The 19,569-nt window shown below is 39.8% G+C and overlaps 1 protein-coding gene and 1 long non-coding RNA gene across 3 annotated transcripts in view; one reads left to right on the top strand and one right to left on the bottom strand.

Moving 5' to 3' along the window:
- LOC111090918 overlaps positions 1 to 11,205 on the top strand; it is a 38,290-nt gene extending 27,085 nt beyond the window's left edge. The window contains exon 3 of the long non-coding RNA XR_005373261.1: positions 10,562 to 11,205. This is a non-coding gene — a long non-coding RNA (uncharacterized LOC111090918). The remainder of the gene's footprint in view (positions 1 to 10,561) is intronic.
- Positions 1 to 19,569, bottom strand: part of SEMA3A (semaphorin 3A) — a 454,892-nt gene that overhangs the window by 308,402 nt on the left and 126,921 nt on the right. The window contains exon 1 of one of the 2 annotated variants that reach the window (XM_038562850.1): positions 3,686 to 3,870. The exons of the other annotated variant lie outside the window; for it this stretch is intronic. The gene's annotated coding sequence lies outside the window, so the exon portion shown is untranslated. Of the gene's footprint in view, positions 1 to 3,685; positions 3,871 to 19,569 lie in introns of those variants that run through there. 2 annotated transcript variants of the gene reach the window in all.

Here is a 19,569-nt window from a genome sequence, read left to right on the forward strand (position 1 = left end):
CAGGGGATATCTGCTCATCCTAAAGTCTGGGTACAAAAGAATAAAGCAGGACTGAAACCATCATGTGGAATAATCATTATGTGAGCGATATAGAAAAGTCTTTATTCTTATTGTAGGGCCATCAATTACCTGAGCATAAACTTAGCTTATTTGCTAATTGATAGGCAATTTGGTGCTTAGAAGTAACGTAGTACAGTGAGGATAAGTTACAGGTCCGTCCTGAGGTCAAGCAGCAGGCGCTAAGAGATCGTTTATTGGCGGTGGGAGGGAGGGAGCCGCAAGCACAGACATTCGGTAAGGCTGCAGATTCTGCAGCTTGGGGAGCAAACCATGCTCTAAGTTAGTGGTGGTCTAACGTCCTACTCACACCTTAGCGGGTGCTGGCCAGCTGGTGAACTGAACCAACAGGAAAGGAGAGAATCTGGAAATTGTAGGCCTTGCAGCATTGAAAGATAAGCCTGTTTCTTATCTCCGATTAGTAAAAGAGAAAATTGTGGAAAACCGCGGAGCTACAAAAGCCAATCGCAACTCAGCATCTCCGCAAAGAGGAGATCAAGGGTGTCTTTGTAGCCGATTAACACGACAGCCAGCGGATACTCGCCTTTGGATGAAGTGACTCCGAGAAAATAGAATCCAAACAAAGGGGTCTAAGCCTTTAGAAGCCCAGAGCGCTCGAGGCACCTGAGTTTCGAGGAAAAGAATCGCGGACGACGCTACTGGTGCGTAGCAGGGAGTAGAAGATGCATAACAAACAGGCTTCTATGTGTTGAGAACGTTGTCCTGCCGGTGAGTTAGCAGCCGGGAGTAAGAGACAGTGAGTGTTTGGGATTTCAACTAAACTGTAGGATCCCCACATTTCCCCGGGCGGCAGAGCCAGGCTGACGGCTGTGGGGCCTGCGCGGCCTGCGGGGCTGCCCGGCGCAGGGGCGGGGCTGGCGGGGCGGGCGGGGCGGGCGGGGAGTGGTTCCTGGACCCGGAGAGGGTGTCGGCCCTGCCACTTGGCTCCGCCGGGCTCTGCTTGGCCAGCGCCCTCCATCGCGCTTCTCCTCCGTGCTGACCACGGCGTGCTGCTCCACCACAGTGTATCACAAGGGTGTGCGCGTGCATGTGTGCATGTGTGTGCGCGTGTGTATACATGTGTGCGTATGTGTGTGAGCATGTGCGCGCGTGTGCGCATGTGTGAGCGTGTGTGCGTTTGTGCATGTGCATGCGTGTCTGTGTGCACGTGTGCGAATGTGCATGTGCATGTTTCTGTGCGTGTGTGAGCACGCTCGTGTGTGTGCGCATGTGCATGTGTATATGCATGTGTGCGTGCGCGTGTGTGCACGTGTGTGCGTGCGCGTGCACGTGTGTGCGTGCGCGCGTGTGCTTGGGCAAAGGCCTAGAGCACGTGTACGGTTTCCCAGTCCCGCAGAGCAGGTCTCCGTCTGGTGGTGGCTCCCGAGTGTGGCGCTGCCGAGCCGGTTCGCAACAGGCGGGAGTGCGGGCTCGCCACCCGGCTGCGGGCGGACGCCGCTGTCGTGTGATGGGCGGTGCGGCTCCGTGGGGCTGGCCGCTGCCCGAGGGGCACACCCGCGGCCCCATTCCTCTCCGCGTGGTCGTCGCACTTGCTCGGGCATTGACGTGTGACCGCAAGCAGCCGAGCGGCATCGGGGCCGAAGCTTCGAGACCCGGCTCGCGGCCCCCGAGCTGCCCACGTGCTGCGAGCTCCGCAGGTGCGAGGCCGGCTTCTCCCCGCGGGCGGCGTCGGGGCGCAGCAGGGCCCGCACGTGCCCTGTGAGCGCGCTGAGCGCAGGGAGCCCCGTGCCCGGTAGGCGGAGCCCGGGACCAGGTGCCCGGGACCAGGTGCGGCGGGGGCTGCAGTGCCGGGACAAGCAGGAGCAGGCGCTTAGGGAGCCGTGGTTCCGGGGCCGCACGCGGTGCTCTGTCCGTAGGAGCCGTGCGCACAGCCCGACGGGGAGCAGCTGGGGCGTGGGACTCTTGTAACACTCCCTTCGCAGGACCGTAGAGTCACGAGGAATAAGTAAGTCACTGAAGAGGGCACAACGTGGAGAAGTTCCCTGCTGTGAGGGAGCCCCGCGGGCCGCGCAGCCGGGGCCGGGGCGCCGCCCGAGGTCCCGGGTCGCGCCAGGGCGAAGCCAGGGACGCACCGCGGCGCCGGGCCGGTACTCGGGCACCGGGAGCACGGGGAGCACGGGGCGCACGGGGAGCACGGGGCGCACGAGGCGCACGGGAAGCACGGGGCGCACGGGAAGCACGGGGAGCACGGGGCGCACGGGAAGCACGGGGCGCATGGGGCGCACGAGGAGCACGGGGAGCACGGGGAGCACGGGGCGCACGGGAAGCACGGGGAGCACGGGGCGCACGGGGCGCACGGGGCGCATGGGGCGCACGAGGAGCACGGGGAGCACGGGGCGCACGGGGCGCACGGGAAGCACGGGGCGCATGGGGCGCACGAGGAGCACGGAGAGCACGGGGCGCACGAGGAGCGCAGGAAGCACGGGAAGCACGGGGCGCACGGGCCCTACGCCTCCAGGGATTTTCCACTTTTGGGAACCTGGGTCTTACTGATAACATCGCCACTGGAGACCCAAGTCCCGCGGAGGGAAGACTTGAAAGTCGATACACTTTCTATTCTTTGATGATTGGCACAGGAATAAGACATACACGTTTCACGTCCGTTTTTTTAAGATCTCAGCTATAGTCATTAAGTCATAAAATCATAGGATATAAACAAATAATGACAAATTATCCAAATTGCCTCCGTGACAACCAGCCTTGTGGCAGTTCATTGCCTTCCGAAACAATTATGCAGGCCACCTTTGGCCAACAAAGTTTCCCTCCATTTTATTTTTAATGTGATACAATGATACAAGAAACAAGCAGACCACACTGATAAAAGCAACCAACTGCACGTTTTTAAGTAACTAAATTTAGCAAGTGTTTCAGGTTTAAGAATTCCTTAAGAAAATTTTATACAAAAACCCATTTTTTTTAAAATTACATTCAAATACCCTACTTGGATACTAAACCTTAATTGTTTTGATGCTATTACTTTTCATTACAAATTTATCCAACTTAAATATATGCATTACAATTAATATATGCATTGGCTAAAATCATAGAGATTGCTTCCCCTTCATATTTTTGTGTCACTAAATTTTTTTTTCTTTTGAGTTTTTTTAAGTTTGGGTCCTTTCCCTCTAACTTCATTTTCTTTGGTCTTTTGTTTTTATTTTACTAAGTGCTCGCTGTTTTCAAACTAAACATGCTTTTTACCATTTTCTCATGCCTTTCTTTCATTTGAGAGAAATTGAGATAAAATTGTTTTAGTTACAAACACCACTGCCGTAAGGTGTATATACCATTTTTAACTTTCAGCAGCATTGTAATCAAATTAAAACCACAAGAAGCACTGATGCGAAGAACTATTTGAAGGCAAGTCAGCTAATATTCTCAAGTAATTATCATTTAAAATCCTGGGATCTATTTCACAACACACAGAATGCAGGGGCACAAACTAAAATGCCACCAGCTAACATACCAAGACCTCCTTGGCTTTTGCATCAGACAGTACACGGCCACTGCATCACACCGGTCACTAACGATCAGAGGTGCTCTAAGTCCCTACTGAAAGTCCACTGCTTGAAAATAAAGAGAAACAGAGAGAGAGAGCGTGAGTTACCATTTCAGAGCTCCCGGGAGTCTTCTCTCCTATGACTTGCTGATGATTTTTTACAAAGCAGATTTTTAATCTTCCCAAATCATATCCTTTACTTTCTTTTAAAACTATAATCCAGTAGCAGAAAAATGTTCCCAAACTGCTAGTGGTCAAATAAAATAAGAGACAAGGAGAGCAGTGGGGTGCCCACAATCAAGCTGATTAAACTCTGCAGGATCTGCAATTTGTCAAAAACCTTTTTGCTGCCTCACATTTTCTAAAAATGGAAAAGGTGAAGCTTTCACAAGTAGCGGGCTCCAAATAAACCAGTACGCCCAGCACAAAGCTCATGATACCAGAAAAAAAAATTTTTTTTTTTCACACATTAGGAAGTTCTCCTATTAGCGGGTACCCATCATCCTAATAGGACACTTCTCCATATTAATGTGAGATTCAGCTTTTGGACCCTAGAAAACTCTTTCTATCCCTCAGGCTACATTTGTCCCAAAGAAGCAGTAGTTGCATGTAGCCTTGAGGGACTTTTATACAAAACTTGTGGAAATAATGTATAGATTCTTTCCTTGGAGGGGGAAAAAAGACAAAACAAAACTGGGTCACTGACGGTAACTCTGAAAACAATAAAGCTAAGAATGCACTTTTGCTTCTTCTATTTCAGTTGATTTCCTAAGTTTTAGTCTGATTTTCTAGAGACAAGTGTGCTGTGTATAGAAAATTAAATATGGGCTATATGATAGTTACCCATGATTTTATGTATTCGGTGACATTCTTGTTTAGGTGTTAAAAGTTATAGGCTAATAATTTTTAATATTTGGCATAGAACTTTGCCCTAGCATAGCGTCGCTCTTATACTTTTAATTTCTATTTAAATTCTATATCTTATAACAACTGTTCTTTTCTTAAATATCACTATTTTTTCAGCTTAAAAATATTCATAACAAATATAATCATTATTTTACAGGCATTACTCTTCATTTTTCCTGGCATATGCTCTTCCTATTCTAAAATTCGCAGTACATTTCACATTCACTATACTTGACTACTCCTTGTCTCAACATATTTCATCAGGTACTATGGTTGCTGAGTTGCCAATAAATTATTTAACTGAAATAACTGTTCTCTGGTGGACAGCATTTCTTAGGAGAAGCTCCACGAAAATGCAACTACTTCAGGAGTCCTGAAACTGCAAAATTGTCTTAAATGCCTCCTTTCTAAATAAGCTTTGAAATAAATATCATCTGAAAAATAGATTTGTTTCCTAAAAAGCTACTGGTCTAGAGATATTGGCTACATTTTTATGCGGTAAAAGAAACAAAATATGAATGATGAAATCAGCAAAACAAATTGTTCATCAAATAGCTTTTAGGTCAGATCTGAATGTCCTTCTCCTCATCCCTTAAAATTAGTAATATGTAATTCTATTTTTTTAAAAAAAGGATTTTATTTATTTATTCATGCACCCAGGCATCCCCATTGATACACAATTCTTAGGTAATTAGTATGGAATTGGTATGTTTTTGGTATATAGATAGCATTTAAAAAATAGAAATATGGCTTTTCCACATTTAGTCCCATGCTTTCTTTAGCTATTAAAATGTGAACACTGGGCAGCCTGGGTGGCTCAGCGGTTAGTGGTGCCTTCGGCCCAGGGCGTGATCCTGGGGACCCGGGATCGAGTCCCACGTTGGGCTCCCTGTATGGGGCCTGCTTCTCCCTTCGCTTCTGTCTCTGCCTCTCTCTCTCTCTCTCTCTCTCTCTCTGTCTCTCATAAATAAATAAATAAAATCTTTTAAAAAAAATGTTTATACCAAACTGATAATTATCAACTAATTGTTAAGTAATGTTATCACAATTTTTCTTTAGAGAAATCATTAAAAGCTCTCTTTTTCATTTCTTGTATGAATAAATGAATTCTTTTTGTGCCCAATAACATATGTAGAATAGAACACATGGGCCAGGTGGCATGAAATGACTTTCATGGACCACCGCATTGCTCAATAACATTCTTTATATAGTCACCTCTGGGACACCTGTATGTGAGTTGTGTTAGAGTCCTACATTCCACCAGACCTGGATTTCAATGCAACCAACTCGCTTAAGATCTAACCACTTAGAGATCATCACTATACATGTAGGTATGGTCTCGGGAATGTATTGTTAAACTAAACTTATGTAAATGATTATCATGAATGTTACATACTCACCAGATAATGCAAATAAACAAGGTTGAATAAAACATTAACACTCATTTCGAGGGATTTCAGGTTTCCTTATCTACCCCATAAATGCTGATTAGTGTAGCAGTTTACCATGCATCAGCCACCAAATCCCGAGCTCAGGATAACAGTAACTGCTAGTATTGGGCATGTATTATAATTCAAAACTTGTTTAAAGCACTTTATATAACGTCAATTCTGACAACATTTCAGGGAGTTGGGTATTTTTAATTCACTTTATAGGAAAAAAAGTTGAAAGAGAGAAAACTCCGTGAACATGGATAATCAGTGACAGAATTGATTTGAAGAGATTATTCATCCTGATACTAAGACATAGTTCTTAGGCCTTTTAGCACCAATTTTTTGACCAGGGACATTTTGACCCTGGAGAAAGCAAGTTGGAGGGGTAGATAGGCCAGGGACTGCTTGGCCTACTCATGCCGAGCCCTGATGAAGTGCTTGGCAATTTTTGTAAAAAAATACAAATGTAATTGTTTTTTTTCTGGGGTACAATAATTAGAAGGGCGACTAGCTGAAAGGGAGCAGATGATGTCAAAGATACCGACAATGACATAAACACTTCCTTAATTTCATGGAAACAGAGTCCTAAGAATCCCAAAGCTTCTCACCCAGGCCTCACAGAACACCAAGAATACAGTGCAAAATTCAGGTGATCAATGAACTTGGATTAGAAAAAATATATATATTTTACTAACTTTCAACTGAATATAAGTAACAAACCATTGCAATCACAATGGTGATAGCAATACCTATAACTGTATCACAACAGAAATCAAACATTTTAATGTCACAATAGGTTTCTTTCAGAAATCTTAGGATGCCATTTATACTATTCATTTCCTTCGTTATAACATTGAAATCTTCCAGTAGATCCTCTCATTTAATCCTTTAGTTTTATAAGTCATGCATTACTGAATTACAAATTTGTTCTTTCCATATTCTTTTAATTTTAATATGATTGTTTTTCCTTGAAATACTATAAATTTTCTGTTCTGCATTTAGAAACATCATTTGAAGAAGCAGTTCATAGACTCCACCAGACTATTAAAGACACAAAAGTGGTAAAGTTCCCCAGGAGGTCAACCGAAATCAAGAGACCAGTTAGCAGCAAGGACTTCAGTTCAATCACTGCCCTGCTGCCGTGTTGATATCATGCCCACCTCTGTTCTCCTTGTTTCCTGGGCCTACACTATTATGATTATGGAATCACTTATGCCCAGACCACATATCAAGAGCACTTGGTAGTGAGTGTTTTACTTTTAACCCTAAAGACACTTAACAGGGATATACATTTAAATCTTCTCGCTCCCATAAGAAAATGATTTGTTGTCTTTGGGTGTTATGATGTATTCCTATTTTGTCCCCCATCTATAGATTTTGTGCTTACTCTATCTGTATACAGTAAAAATGATACGTCCTTTCTAGGACACTAAAAAAGTTGCTAAGTTTTAGCAGGAACTCCTCCTAAGAATTTCTTTCTCTCTCTCTTTTTTTAGATTTTGTCATTTATTTTAGAGAGAGAGTGGTGGGGGCGGGGGGTGCGCAGACGGAGAAAGCCAAGCAGACTCCACCCTGAGCATGGAGCCCTGCGGTGGGGCTGGATCTCAGGACCCTGAGATCACAACCTGAGCCAAAACCAAGAGTCAGACATTTAACTGACTGTGCCACCCAGGTGCCCATCCTAAGGAAATTTTTTTATTATTATTATAATTTTAAGATTTCATTTGTTTATTTGAGAGAGAGCGAGTGCACACAAGCAGGGGGGAGGGGCAGAAGGAGAGAGAGAAGAAGACTCCCCTCTACACAGGGAGGCCCACATGGGGTTAATCCCAGGACTCTGCGATCGTGACCCGAGCCAAAGGCAGATGTTTAACCAACTGAGCCACCCAGGTGCCCTGTGAGAACTTCTAAAAGTATGTTAAACAAATGAAAGAAGTGTCTTATTGCTACCAGAATTGTAAATTTCATATTGCTAGCATCAACTTCTTCTATTATTAAACCCATGCACTGGGTCATACACAATTATTTATAAAAATTGAAAGGGAAATATAGTTAGTTCCCTTTGCAAAAATGAACAGTATAGGAATCTTAAATAATTTTCTTCATGACAGGGAAGGCTATTACACAACTCAGAAGTACATTAGTGATGGGCATACTTACTGTTTTATATATTTATATATAATATGTGAAATATATACTTATTTTTATATATTATATACTTATTTATATATAATATAAATATGTGTTTATATTAAATGTATATATTGAATTGTCTGCGTCTTATCATGTTTTGCCATCTCTTGGGGGCCTCACAGACCTGGGGAGAGAGACTGAGCTTTCCAGGGTAGCTAATTCTTGGGGGTAGTAGAGAATTTATCTGGGATATACTTTTCATGTGCAAAACTGTAGCTCCAAGGCTGTATCTCCACTTCCCCCTTATCTAACTCACAGATAAAGCCACTATCCCTCTGCTCTAAATGACCCCAGGGCGAGGTACGAGGCCTCTAGGGAGCTCCCCTGTAGGCAGGGAGCCTACATTGCTTCTCTGCCTTACACCATTAAAGCTCTGTCCTAAGGTTGTCGAGCTGCTACTGCTTCTACCTCCTGACCAAAACTTGGTGTTCCTTACATGGCATTGTGTGGTGTGCTGGGCCTCTCATTCTAGGAGAACTGTAACATTAATTTTTTCATTTAAACTGACCTCTCCTTTTGTAACTCAGTTACTTGTATAAATTAAGAGCTGAGCAACACACATTTATAATTCACAGTAAAAAGATAAACTATGTGCCTTCACTTAATTGTGTTATGTAAGATGAAAGACTGAGTCAGAAAGCAGAGATTTGAAATCACATGTACTTTTCCCAGTTTACTTGCTATGTTCCCCAGTGCAGGTTACTTAATCTCTCTGTGCTTCCATTTTTTCTTCCCCGCATAAACAGTATGATTACAATTTCCTATTTAGGATTATTGTGAAGATTAAATGATAAGATATACAAAAAGGTCTTGCCACAGATATACCGAATACACAGTGGCCATGAACCTGGTGAATTACCTAAGATTAGTCAAATATGTATTTAGCTACATTTTATTCTTCACTGTTGAGTTCAGGCATGAGGGTTTTTTTTTTTTTTTAAGATTTTATTTATTTATTTCATGAGAGACACAGAGAGAGGGGCAGACACATAGGCAGAGGGAGAAGCAGGCTCCATGCAGGGAGCCCGATGTGGGACTTGATCCCAGGACCCTGGGATCACGCCCTGGCCGAAAAGGCAGACGCTCAACCACTGAGCCACCCAGGCATCCCAAGGACAAGAGTTTTTGATAATAACAATTTGATTACAATTACATTCTCCTACATTTTAGTCCACCTAGATAAAACCAAGAGGTTTGGATGCAATCTATGGAGGAGAACAGAAAGTTTATAAAGTCAGGTATAATTTGATAATTCCAATCTTAGCTCATCCTTACTGTTATATTTTGGTGAAATTAGGGTTACATATTTAATCTCACAAACATTTATTAATTAATATTTCTTTCTTATGTGCTTTTCCTAACTTTTTCCCCTAAATTACATTTACATGTTTTCTGACACAAGATGGGGGATAATTATTAGTAAAATTAAAATATTGGGCTACTATTTTATAAAAGTGCTCCAGAGCTTAAGGAAAGCACCATCTTTCTCTGCTGTACAATCGAGCAATAATTATAAGACAATAACTTTTAAGACACATGATCTGGGATCAGACTGCATTCAAATCATCACTATGTAAATAATTAGTTGTGTGAACTTAATCATATATAGAGTGGGGATAGTAATAGTACCTACTTCACAGTGGTGTTGTGACAAGAAGTGAGTCATCGTTTGTAGAACAAATACTTCTCAAAAGTACACCCTCAGTGAAGGATTGTTATTATCTCATATCATGATTATCATCATTTTAATTGTATTCATGGAAAATATGCATATTTTAAGAAAGATACAAAACAAAGTCTTTGAAGATTTAAAGCAATGAGATATCACATCAATCACCTTGAAACTCTCGGGGTGCTCCCTGTAGAAGACTGCATCTGAGAAAGGGGGTTCCATTCCTTTTTTTTTTTTTAAAGATTTTTATTTATTTATTCACGATAGACATAGAGAGAGAGAGAGAGAGAGAGAGGCAGAGACACAGGCAGAGGGAGAAGCAGGCTCCACGCAGGGAGCCCGACGCGGGACTCGATCCCGGGTCTCCAGGATGGTGCCCCGGGCCACAGGCAGGCTCTAGGCCGCTGAGCCACCCAGGGATTCCCAGGGGTTCCATTCCTAACAGGCGAGGAGCACAGCAGGTATGGGCATGGCCCACAGAGTCACATGTCCTAGACTGGAAACGTGACTCCCCCATTTCACTTGCCGGGCAGCCGCAGGCAAATGATTACAACTCTAGCCTGTTCCCTAACTTGTGAAGTGAAGGAAATAATAATACGCTGTGAGCTTGTAGTAAAGATTAAACAAATCTTTAAATGAATGTCATCAATTATGAATGTAAATGCATAACAAGTGCTTACCGAGTAACAAGGGTAAGATTCTTTTCTAAATGATCTCTGCAGACTAGCTACCATTGGCATTGAACTAACGGTGTGTTTTTCTCTATACCGTAACGTGTAGGCCAATCAAAGACCCCAAATGCTCAGGAGAACTTGAGTCCTCCTCTGAAGATACCATTCACCGCGGCATGGGAGCTAAAGTTTACCAATATCCACCTGAGCAAGACTTTTAAGGTACCTGTTCTTTTGACATTAACCATTACGTAATCAAGCATGCCAAGTATCACAGACCACCTCCAGCTAAAGCAGAATATATGTACTATTCACTTCTTAAAAAGAAAACATTTCTCCAATGAGAAGAAATCGTGTCATTTCCTGAGTGGAAGTTCACAAGGGGGTACTTGGAGCCTGCAATGTGTGGAAAAGACTAAGTTCAGAGGGAAAAGGGGAAAGAGCCCCACAGAAATAGTATAAATGAAAAATACTTCCATGCTTCTACGTAAACATGACTGCTTCTTACAATGAACTGTAGTTTTTTTAAAAAATTGAGAACTTATTCTCTGATTATATTCTCTCATAAATCATGTGGACAGATGTGCGCCTTAGTCACGCATCATGGCTGATTACCATCATTCAGTTTATACAACACAGACTAAAGATTTTACTTTTTAATTCAACATTTAATTTCTTTGGTATTATAACATTCAAAAAGTAATATCCTATGAATTTTTCTTTGTTATAGCACAACATCTGCACAATAAAAATATTTATGCCAAATATTTTTATTTTAAACATACTTTAAAATCATGAGTGTCTGTTTATTCTCTTCAAGAGAGTGGTGCATTTCAGCTTTTATATGTGATTTGAAATAAATCTTTAAAAAGTTTTTAATTATGTATTACCTTTCCCATTTCAAAAAATGGTAAATCAACACAACGTCAAAATGTGTAAATAAATAAAAACAATTTGGAGAACTAGTATTTACTAGCATAACAGTGGGACCCACTTACATTCCTGGCACCATGAGTCAAGGATTTCTTTAATTACAGGATGTATGAAAACTTTTCAAATATTGTTGAGCCACAGCAGCCTGACTTAGGTGGGTAGGATAAATCCATAGGGAGGTTTCTGACGAAAGCAAACTCTATAGGACGATAGTAATCTGCTGGGGTTTCCAATCAAACTGTTCATTAGTGCTAGTCAGAGCTGGGACACAGAGAAGATTAATGTGGGATTACTCAACAGTTCTTAGATAGAGTTCAGATTTGACATTGGTCATGGATATAAAGTTAATGCTGAATTGGCTTCGGAATTCAAACCCTTACAGTCATCCGCCAGGTCCAATGAATGAACAAAAACAAGATTGTCATAGAGCAAAAAGAAAAGAACATATGGTTGAAACAAAGCAAATGTTGTTTTTGGCTGATAGATAAATAGCAAAATGATGATTACTTATACACTGGCAATCATACTTAACCAAGTTAGAATTCCAGAAAACAAACTATGTCATTTTTAAAAATACCTAATGGGAAATTTCGAAAATTATTCCTGAACTTCTTTCATTCCTCCTCCTCTTCTTCTTCTAAGATTTTTTTTAAAAAGTTATCTTTACACCAATGTGGGGCTCAAATTCACAACCCTGAGATCAGGAGGCACATGCTCTGCCAATTAAACCAGCCAGGAGCCCCTAGTTACTTCTTTTTTCAAAGAGAGTGAAATCTGTCATAAAACGTGTGGTCTTAAAATTATTATCTATTCTTAATGAAAAGTGAAGTACCAAATGTCTAGCTAGATAGACTACAATATCAATGAGAATGGTAAGAAGATTCACAATATCCCTGACTACATTATAATTATCAATAGCAAAGGCAATGTCAAAAATAATGTCCTTTCAACATTCAATACAACAATTTTATGGTTTGATAAAATATGTAAGGCATGTACACAGCATTGTCACAGTGACTAAAATTAAGCAGATGTAATCAACCTCCTCCTTCAAATAACTTATATTTCAGTGGAAAAAAAAGACAGTCACTGCATAATAAAGAGTATGAAAAGAAAGAGCATAGCTAATACAATAAGTGCTTTATATGTAATAATTTACATTTATCTTTATTTTTTATAATAAGCATATAGACTGTAACTAAGGAGAATGGGTGTGTATGCACATTAATATATACATATCTATGTCTATACATACGTATGATATATACATCAGTTTTAGACTTTGGAGCTGAGATCATGGATAAGCAAAATCGTTTTTTAAAAAGATTTATTTATTGTTGAGAGAGAGAGAGAGAGAGAGAGAGAGAATGAGCATGCAAGCAGGGGGAGGGGCCAAGGGAAAGGGAGAGGGACTCTCCAGTAGACTCCCTGCAGAATGCAGAGCCCATACAGGGGCTTGATGTCCTGACCTTTGAGGTCACAACCCAAGCTGAAATCAAGAGTCCCACACTGAACCCACTGAGCCACCCAGGCCCCTTGCAAAGTCCTTTTGCTCATGAAGCTTACATTCTAGGGAAAGGTGACAGACAATAAATAAATGAAGTAGTAAATTATAACATGATATAAAAAATCACTATCAAAGTGTGGCAAAGGAGAGACAGAGTGGCGAGAGGTACTGTTTTAGAATAGAAGGCCATAGAGAACCTGTCTCATAAGGTCACACTTGCAGAGACCTGAATTAAGGCAGAAAGGCAGCCACAAATTATCCTTGAGAAGAGTCTGAGGCAGCAGAGATGCAAAGTATACAGGTGGAAATATTTCAGGAACCCCAAGGAGGCACACATGTCTCTCGTGGCCCGAATGAGGGGCATGGTAAGAGATGAAATAAAAGGTAGGAGAGAAACAGCACGAAGAGCCTGTGAGCTTCGAAGGACTTGACAGGCCGTGGGGAGCCGTGAAAGTAACTGGAAAGTGTGGCACGTAGGACTGATATGGTCCAGAGTATTCTAAAAGGATACTCTGCAACTTGACAGGGCAGGCACTGTGGAAGGCGCCTATGCAGGCACGGAGATGATTCAGTTGCTTTTACAGCAGTTCAGAGGAAAGGTGGTGGTTGTCTATGCTAGCTGGCTCAGTGGTATTGGTCAGATCAAGGTTTTCAGTCAAATTCTCAATAGGCCAATTCTATAATTTAAGGAAAAATATTATAGACTAAATTTAAGTGTTTTATGAACCACAAATGAACATATTCTTGAATTATTTGCTTTTGACTTATTTCAGCCTGGGATATGTATGTAAAACTAATGGGCAAACCAAAGTCACTCTATAGTTTAAAAATTATAGAGTAATTCATTTCTTTTTTAAAAAGATTTTATTTATTTGAGAGAGAGAGAATGAGCAAGAAAAAACGAGTGGGGGGTAGGGGTGGCCAGGGGAGAGGAAGAAGCAGGCTGAGCGGGAAGCCTGACGTGGGACTCGATCCCAGCACTCTGTGGTCATGACCTGAGCTGAAGGCAGACACTTAACTGACTGAGCCACCCAGGGGCCCCTAGAGTAACTCATTTCTATTTTGTAAAAATTCTTGTGAAAATGGGATATATGAGTGGTATATGTGTATTAAATGTTTTCATATATATTACTTGATTCTTTTTAATTGTATTTTGAAAAAATGTGTATGGTGTAAGATTTTAATATTTGTTTTTAAAAAAAAGTTTTAGAGGCTGTTATAGGCACAGTATTATATAGATCCATTTTACAAGCAAGAGCCAGCCTGAAATGTGCAAAATCTGCTTAGGAGATGATCTCTGCCCTCAACAGATATGCATTATTTCCAGGTAGGTGAACATTCATATATGAAAGAATCCCACACTATTTTTCAAAAGAAAATTCATAATATAATTCACTTCTAAGCCACTAGGTGTGTTCAGTGGCAGTTAGGAAACAAGTGGTCAGTTTGGGCTGGAATAATTTGGCAAGACATCACTTAATGTAGTATCCTGACGCATAGAGGGAGGGAAGGAAAGAGAAAGGGATTGAGGGAGAAAGAAAAGCAGAAGAAATGGGGCAATACTGAGTCTTCAATGTATGCCAAGAATTATACTAGACTCCTTCACAGAGAGTCAAGGTAGTATCAAAGAACATGCACAATCGCTAACAGAGACAACGTGAGAGTATGTAAGAATATTCTTGAATCCTGTAAGATCTATTAAATAATTCTATGTAAAAGAGATTTTAAAATCTGTAAAATTGCCATTTATATAACTGCCATTTTATAAATGAGTTTATTTTTTCAAAGTAGCATTGTTTTGAACTAGACCCTGTTTCATCACTTTCACCATCACTAGCTAATGTAAAGAATGTAGCACTTAATCACATATTTCAAGCCTAAAAGCATGCAAATGGAGCAAACTTCAATATAGAAAAGCAGCTTAGTACAAGGTCTATTTGTTGAATGGATGACCCTCAAGGTTGATTTCTTTTTTGCAAGGTCTTTTAGCCTGTGATAAAATTCAAAACTGGATTAATGGGAACGACATAATATTTGCTTACATTTACAACAAAATAAATATAACACAAAGCTAATTTATAGCATTTTCTAATTTGTTGGGATAATGGTTGATAGATTACAGTTTTGATTTTTATGAATTAAATCTTTAACGTATGGGTGGCTCCATTCTTTTCTATGGTCTGTTGTTATTAGATTTCACTTAATTCCCTTTTCACAAATAAGTAATTTTGTAAATTATAAAGAAATAAAAGAGCCAGTATAATCTTTAGGAACATTACTCAGAGAACCAGAAATGAGTCAAGCGAACAAGCATTGGAAATAAGAGAGGCCAGTTATTTTTTATGGCAGTCTATGTGGAAAAAAAAATGTTTTAGTGTCCCCATCTTTACACTTCAAAAACTCATTTGCACTGTCGCAAGAGAGTTTGGTAACCATAAATAAACATTAATGACCCCTTTAACACCATGTCCTAGAGAAGTTTCTGGCTTATAATACACGCTTAGTTCTTAGAAGAAAGAGGGGAAAAAAAAGAAAGCAAAGGGGGGAAAGAGGCAGAAAGAAAGAGGAAATCGAAAAAAAAAAAAAGAAAGGAAATCGATAGTAATTGTCAGGATAAGAAACTTTTACATGTGATAAACACAACAGTACTTGCTACATGTAACTTCTGAAGGTTTCTCTTCCAATGAGATAGTCCCTCATCCGCAATGAATTGATTATAGCTCATCTTTTTCAACCTTTGGCAAGTTTATAGAGATTAAAAATATTCTTTGTTGTACTGACCTCTGTTCATTTTGACCATTCACTTTTTTCCTTTGTTCACTCAATAAATATTTGCTAAGCATGTAGGTACCCACTCTGCTGGACACGGGAAATGCATGTGTGAATAACATGCTCTTCCAGCTTTGAAGCATCACAAAATCTCAAATGAGGGACAAATGTAAATTCATTAGGGAAAAGGGTGCAAAGATGTAACTAAACTGAAGATACGGAGGTAATATGGGGTGAATAACTCTACTCAGATTCATAGGAGGTTTCCTGAAGGAAATTATTTTAACCTGGGACTTTTAATGGGCTTGTGCCCGGCACGTGGGAATGTAGCAAAGCCACGTTAGATAAAATAATAAGGACATTCCAGGCCGAATTAACAGTATCATAAAGTCACGGAGACAGTAAAACATTCAATGCTCAAAGAATTATGTGCAGTTTTGTGTTTCAAAACATACATTTTAATGAAACAAGTAGGCAAAAGATGAGGATTGAGAGGTTGTCATGGCAAAAGACTTTAGGAAGATTTTAATCAGAGGAGAAACATGAACATTACAGGCGTTTGGAAGGAACATGTTCCCAGAAACCTGGAAGAGGGATTGAAATCAGATCAGGTGACTATTGTAATAATCCAAGTGAACAACAATGAGAAGCTGAAATAAGATGAGGGCCATGGTTTTTCCACCAAACCCCTATAAAATATACTGTTCCCCTATATTTTTCTGAACAGCACTTATTAAAGTCAACAATATATGACATGCTTTAGTGAAAAAGGAGAGAGAATACAGTAACTAATTCCCAAAGTTGTGTTATTTTATGGGATGTGTTTGCTCTTCTCTTTCTGCCTTCACATGGGAGCTTTGTGGCCTTTAGATTAATTATGTCCTACCCTATAAGAATTTTATGATATTATTTTTCTGGCAAATTTAAGACTTGTACTTGCTGGTTGAATTGATGGACCCTAATATATGATTTATTCAATTACAAGGATTTGGGGCCAAACAATGATTAGCATCAGATGCCTCACATACTTAGCTAATGGATAAGAATAAAGGTACGACATAGAAAACATAAATTCTTGTAAGAAGTAACTCAATTAAAAGTAATAGAAAACCAATTATATTCAATTTATTTTATACTATCAGTGGCTAATATTAAGCAGGAATAAATATTTTATGCCCTGAATATACATTCTACTGCTCATTTTTGTTGTTAAAATACACTTAACTGGCAATTCAAAATGAGTCTTAAAAATATATTAATGTGAATTAAGTCATATTCTTAAGTATGTTTATGACATAATTCACCAAGTGAGGATGACAATTAACTCTTAAATACATCAAAAATCAAGGAATATGGGTGAGATAGATGACTTTTTAATGTACCTGCTGAGCAATTAGGGAAACTAATATCAAAACTTTGAAACAATTAAGAAAACGAAGCCGATATATAACAAAAAATGGCACGCATGTAAGTCATAAGATCTGCTCATCTTGTTTCCAGGGAAGACCATCAGTTTAGGCAGACCCCGTAAGAGCACATGATGAAGGCAATGGCGGAGTTGGTGAGCAGGTGAAAGGAGAGATACATGCATCCTTTCATGTGTTTTATCATTGAAAAAATATTACCTAATTTATTTTTCCTTTACTACCCAAAATAATCATCTGCCACTGATGATACTACTTACTTTCAACCACTTTTTCTCCCCATGTTATATGTGGCATTAGATTTATTTTTTGCACACTTAAATGACTGCTTATTTTAGAATTTGACAAGCACAGTTTTCTACCCAAATCTTCCATGAATTCCCTGCTAACAATTACAATGGCCCCTCCTTTATACTCTGACATAAGAATGGCTTGGATTTTATTAAATCAAAGAGAATCAAAAGTATAGGGATGGATTTTGTTCTCTATCTCTTTGATATTCATATCTGAAGGTAGTTAGCCAAGGCATTTAAAACAAACTGATGAGCCCATACCATAAAAAGAAAGACCAGAATCATACAGTGCTAGGTTTTGCAGATCAAAGGCTCTATCTCAGGGTTTATATTTGAATGCCATGACCTTTGTAGAATGGAGTTTCAAGCAGTCAATACCTATGACAGACAGGGTTTTCTTTTTGTAACTATTGATTGCTTTTCTGAGTAGTCTCCAAATCTCACTTTGCAGTCATTCAGTTAGGAGTTCAAAAAGACATCAGGAACCTTGGGGTATCAAAAAAAATCCAGAAGTATCTAAGATGATTAAGAAATTTGCCAGGGGTATTTGGAAGAACTTTTTGGCTTCCCTCCAAATTTCTCTTAGGTTAAAATCAAGGCTTACTATTTTATGACAAGAACCTTTCCCTTTAGACAAAAGGGGCATTTCTGCTTTTAATTCAGCCCACAATTTTATAATAAAGTTTGAAAATAAAAAGATTCAGGTGACTCTAGTTTTCATTAACTGTTTTTAAAGTCACTTAATTTTTTTTAAGTCACTTAATTTTTAAGTTAAGTTTTCATTGTCCCTTATCTACAATGTATGGAACTTGTTCTTTATTACTCACAGTTTGTGGTTTTACATGCTTCTAACTAATCATTGTTCATTATACCAAGAGAATCAGATTTCCAGCTACGGTTTGATGTCATTGTGTATGTACAGGACGTCCACAGGTGCCTGGAAGGCCAAAAAGGAAAGAAGGAAACCAGCCAAGATTAAAGTTGCACAGATCCAGATGTTGCTGCTGCTGCTGTTTGAAAAACACACACACACACATTTTAGAGCTTGGCATTTTAGCCTTACAGCTGGCAAGTAATAAGAAAGAATGAAGTCTGTGTGCATGCAGGCATGCTCCTTTAGTGGCAGAAAAAGGAGAAATGGAAGGAAGGGAAGTTCAATCTGCTGAAATAAAATAGGAATGTGGATGAGAGCCTGTTCAACCCCATTGGCAATGAGGTATTTCCCTGCTATTAACGAAATGTTCTGGCACATTGGGAACAATATAATTTGCATGAATGAACTTTTAATAGAAGCAAAAAAGTAAATAAATTGAAACTCTGACTTGTAGTATTATTCTTTCAGTTTAGTCACAAAATTATCAGAAGCAGGATTTAGTTGTATTATTTTCTCATTGAGCAACTTGTTTTTACCATTACTCACTCCTCCTTTACTCTATCAGAAAGAGTTCCAACAAAGGATCCAAAGCCTACATAGGTCATTGAATTGTGTGATATGCTACTTTGAGTATTGGTGTGGCCTTATGAGTTTTACTAGCAGTTCACAACAGATGTCTTATCAGGATATTACAAATAAACCCCAAATTCTAAGTCTTTATGACTCATTTCCAGAAAAAAATGATACTATATTTGTTGCACATTAAATTATAATCAATGTGATTCTAATTAATCATGAATTCTTATTCAGGGCAATGTAATCTACCTCCTTCCCCCACCCCCACCCCCATAATACCCATATTAGACAAGACATGTGCTTAATTCTAGGCTACGTTGTCCTAGACACTAGTCCATAGATATGTAAATGTCTAGACAAGTTAAAGTCTTATGGATTCCTAAATTAAACACATTAGATCCTGGGACAAACTGGGGGGGCAACATTGAAACTAAAAGCTAAAATTAGAAAGAGATCAACTGAAAGAGAGAGAGAGATATCAACTAAATCTGTCAATATAAGGGCTCTGTTTGGTTTCACATCAGCAATTCAGTATAGTGAAAAGAACATAGCCTTAACACATGGCTGCAACAATCTAAGACACTGATGAGTTGAAATATATGTCTATTTTCATATGTTCTATTAATGAGGTATGTGTAGATATGCTCTGAGATACACACAGAGCAAAATCCATGCTTCATAGAAAAAAAAAAAACGTAGAGGAAAAAATACATAAAACTATCACTACATATTAGCTCTTAC

This window comes from Canis lupus, chromosome 18 (genome assembly GCF_011100685.1).
Source record: "Canis lupus familiaris isolate Mischka breed German Shepherd chromosome 18, alternate assembly UU_Cfam_GSD_1.0, whole genome shotgun sequence".
Classification (NCBI taxonomy): domain Eukaryota; kingdom Metazoa; phylum Chordata; class Mammalia; order Carnivora; family Canidae; genus Canis; species Canis lupus.